Source organism: Bison bison, unplaced genomic scaffold (assembly GCF_000754665.1).
Source record: "Bison bison bison isolate TAMUID 2011002044 unplaced genomic scaffold, Bison_UMD1.0 scf7180017864456, whole genome shotgun sequence".
NCBI classification, from domain to species: Eukaryota; Metazoa; Chordata; class Mammalia; order Artiodactyla; family Bovidae; genus Bison; species Bison bison.
Window position 1 is genome coordinate 175,745 of NW_011495018.1, and position 4,135 is coordinate 179,879.

Here is a 4,135-nt window from a genome sequence, read left to right on the forward strand (position 1 = left end):
ATGCTGGGAGGGATTGGGGGCAAGAGGAGAAGGGGATGACAGAGGATGAGATGGCTGGATGGCATCACTGACTCAATGGACGTGAGTCTGGGTGAACTCCGGGAGTTGGTGATGGACAGGGAGGCCTGGCGTGCTGTGATTCATGGTGTCGCAAAGAGTCGGACAGGACTGAGCGGCTGAACTGACTGAGCTGAGAAGAGTGCGACTGGACGGTAGTTTGAGCATTCTTCGGAACTGCCTTTCTTTGGCTCACTTTTAAATTGTGTTGTTTTCTTATTACTGAGTTTTAAAGAGTTCTTTTTTATTTGGATAACAGTCCTCATGTGCCTTTTCGGATAGTCTCTCCCAGTCTGTGGCTGGTTTTCTCATCCTCTTGGCAGAGACAGAACATGTTTTTCACTCCAGTAAACTCCAGCTTACGATTACTCCTTTCATGGATCATGTTTAGTGTTGTATCTAAAGAGTCATCACTAAAGCCAAGGTCACCTCCATTTTCTCCTACGTATCGCCCAGGAGTTTCATGGTTTCATGCTTTGCAGCTGGGTCTCTGGTTCCTTTTGAGTTAATATTGGGAAGGTGGTCACCTCCGTTTTCTCCTACGAATCGCCCAGGAGTTTCATGGTTTCACACTTTGCAGTGGGGTCTCTGGTTCCTTTTGAGTTAATATTGGGAAGGTACAAGGTCTGTGAGTAGATTCGCCTTCCGTGCTTATGGACAGACCCCAGCACCGCCTGTTGAGACGACTGTCTTTGCTCTATTTTATTTGTCTTGCTCCTCTGTCAAGAATCAGGTGACTGTGCGTGAGGATCCGCTTCTGCTCTCGCTATGCTGTTTGGTCTGTTTGTTCTTCCAGCAACATCTCGCTGTTCTGATTGCTGCAACTTTATAGAAAAGTCTTGAAGCTGAGTAATGTCAGTGCTCCAATCTCGTTCTCCTCCTTCAATACTGGGTTGGCTATTCTGGGTCTTTGCCTCCTCTCCATGTGAACTTTAGGATACATTGGTCAGTACCCACAAAACAACTTTATGGGACTTAGAACAAGCTTGTGTTGAATCTGTGGATCAAGTTGGGAAGAACTTGACAATACTGAATCTTCCTATAAATGAACATGGACTCTCTCTCCACTTACTTGGGTCTTCTTTGATTCCTTTAATCAGATTTTATAGTTTTTCGCATGCAGATATTGCCCATATCTTTAAAAAATAACCTAATTGGTTTATGTGTGGCTGTGCTGGATCTCCATTGCTGCACGGGGGCTGCTCTGGTTGAGGGGCACGGGCTTCTCACGGCGTGGCGTCTCTGGCCGTGGAGTGCGGGCTCTAGGGCCTGCGGCTTCCAGCAGCAGCAGCACAGGGGCTCAGCAGCTGCGCCCCCGGGCTCTGGAGCACGGGCTCAGTGGGTGGGGCCCCTAGGCTTTGCTGCTCGTGGCATGTGGGGTCTCCCCAGCTCGGGGGTTGAATGTGTGCGTCCTGCGCGGGCAGGAGGAGCCTTTACCACTGAGCCGCCAGGAAACCCCAATGCTGCACGTGTTTTGTTGGATTTATCCCAAGTACTTCTTTTTGGTATGTGAGCTATGTTCTTAATTTCGAATTCTACTTGTTAAACGCTATCGGTGAAGCCCTTGCCTTGTGCTTATTAACCTCACATCCTGACCGTGCTCACTGGTACCAGCTTCCGCTGCTACCGCTGCTGATGTTGGTTCCTCAGGATTTTCTGTATAAACTAGTCACCTAAGACGTAAGACAGCATCTTCCTACCAATAAGACTTTTATTCCTTTTCTTGTCATATTACAGTAGCCAAGATTTCTAGTGTGATGTGGAAGAGAAACGGGGAGAGTGGACACCCCACCTAGATTCTGGCCTTAGGGGAGCAGCGTGTGGATCTAGTTCTCTGCTGTTGAGTATGACTTAGTGCAGAATCTCTGCAGCTGTTCTTCATCAAGTTGAGGAAGTTCTCCTCTAGTCGCAGTTTCCTGAGTTTTTATGATAAATGGGCATTGTATTTTATGAAAAATTTTTTTCTACATCGATTGATGTAATTGTGTGATTTTCTTTTTTAGCCTATTGGTGTGATGGAGTACACTGACTGACTTTCGAATGGTAAATCAGGTTTACATACCTGGAATAAATCTGAATTGGTCACAGTGCATACTTTTTCTTATATGTTGCTAGTTTTGAGTTGCTAATATTATCAATATGTTGAGAATTTTGCTTTGTATGTTCATGAGAGATGCTGGCCTGTAGTTTTCCTTTTTTGTAATATCTTTATCTAGTTTTGGTATTAGGGTAATGCTAGCCATGTAGAATGAATTAGAAAGTTTTCTCTCTGCTTTTACTTTCTGGAAAAGATTCTAAAGAATCAGTATAATTTCTTCCTTAAATGTTTAGTAGAATTCACCAGTGACAGCATTTGGATCTGATGCTTTCTTGCTTAGAAGGTTATTAAGTGCTGACTGAATTTCCTTTAACAGATAATTCATATTATCTACTCCTCCTTGAATGAGTTTTGATAGACTGTATCTTTCAAGGAAGTGGGCCATCTGAGTCATCAAATCTACAGGCTCAGACTTATTCACAATATTTCCATATTATCCTTTTAACATCCACTGGATCAGCAGTGACGGCCCCTCTCTCGTTTCTGATATTAACGTGTGTCTTTCTTTGTCAGCCTGGCTGAAGGTTTGCCGATTTTGCTCCTTGTTTCAGAGTCGGCTCCCGGCCGCGCTGACTCTGCACTGAGCGTCTGCTCTTGGTCTCACTGCTGTGTGTTCTGAGGCTCGCTGTTTCTTCTCTTCTACCTACTCTGGGTCTTACTTGCTCCTCTCGCCCAGGTGTGACAGGAGACTGAGGAGAGGCTGGGGCTGTCTGTCTCCCTCCCTGTTGTCTGGGCCTTGATCAGACCCCAGCCGGCTGGACTGTAGTCAAGGGCTTTCCTTCTGGTCAGGCCTCTGGGAGACCTGACAGAATGCTCTGGGCATTTCAGAATTGCTACTCTCCCCTCCCCTGCCAGAGGCACGCAGGGATTTCCCTTGATCTTCATCCCGGGAACCTGGTGGGGCTCCTGGAGGCCAACCCACGAAGGGGGGCCAAGGATGGCCGTGTGGGGCTGCCCTGCCGTGACCTGACTGCTCAATGGCTCTGCCTCTCTGGCCTGCCAGCCTCCCCCCGAGCCTGAGGGGCAGCAGTTTGTCCTGTGGCCTTGCTCCTCTGAGGGGTCCACGGAGAGTCACCTATTTTCAGCTGGTTTGGATCATCTTCTGCGAGGCTGAAGTGACTGCTTCCTCGCTCGTCACATGTCGGACCAGAAACCAGAGCCCCTTTTATCTGTCTTATCTCAACTTTCTAAGTAGGAAAGTATCTGTTAAAATCCAGGCTGTTTGTTCTTTAAAGTGTGTTCAAACTGCACAGATCTGGACTGCTTTTGCTGAAGCTCAATTTCAGGCAGAAATGCAAGTCTTGAAGAGCAAGGAGTGGGGGAGCGGGGGCCAGTGGCCATGCCTGCCTGAGACTCCGGCCACGCCCACTGCTGTGGGTCGGCAGGAACACCCGCCAGGCTGAGCCAGGCTTGTCTGCTCAGGGCATGACCACCACCCGTGTTATCACAGTTCTTGTTGCTGATAATGTGGAGGTCTTGCTGGAGTGGAACGTACATCTAAGGTACAACTGTAAACAGACTGTGGGCTAGCCAGGCACTTCATGATGACTTTGATGTAGTAATACAGCATTTCTGCAAAGGCTTACTTGAAAAGAGGAGAATCTTAACAGAGGTGGCACCTGTAGGGCCAGAGGCGCAGGTTCGTTAGAAGCAAAGCCCTTCTGCTGCAGCCACGCCGGGAGGCACTGTGCCTGCACCCTCCCGCCACCCCGCTCACGGCCCCGCAGACTTGATACGACTCCAGAGTCTGCAAGAGCGTGGGGAGAGCAGCCCGCTCCCACCAGGTCTGCTGGGCCGCTCTCAGCCCCGCGGCGGGGCAGAGAATCCACAGGCGATGGGCTGGTGAACGCCTGCTGCTGGGACCCTGTTCTCAGGCTGATGGAATCACTGCTTCTCGGCCCGTGGGCGCGCTCTGTCTCCGGAGTAAGCAGAGAGGATGACTCTGAACAGACTGTGAGGCAGGCTGCCCCCACTGTCCTC

The 4,135-nt window shown here is 49.2% G+C and overlaps 1 protein-coding gene across 1 annotated transcript in view; it reads right to left on the bottom strand.

The window, feature by feature from the left end:
• INPP5A (inositol polyphosphate-5-phosphatase, 40kDa) overlaps positions 1-4,135 on the bottom strand; it is a 109,579-nt gene that overhangs the window by 49,179 nt on the left and 56,265 nt on the right. The gene's annotated exons all lie outside the window — the stretch shown is intronic.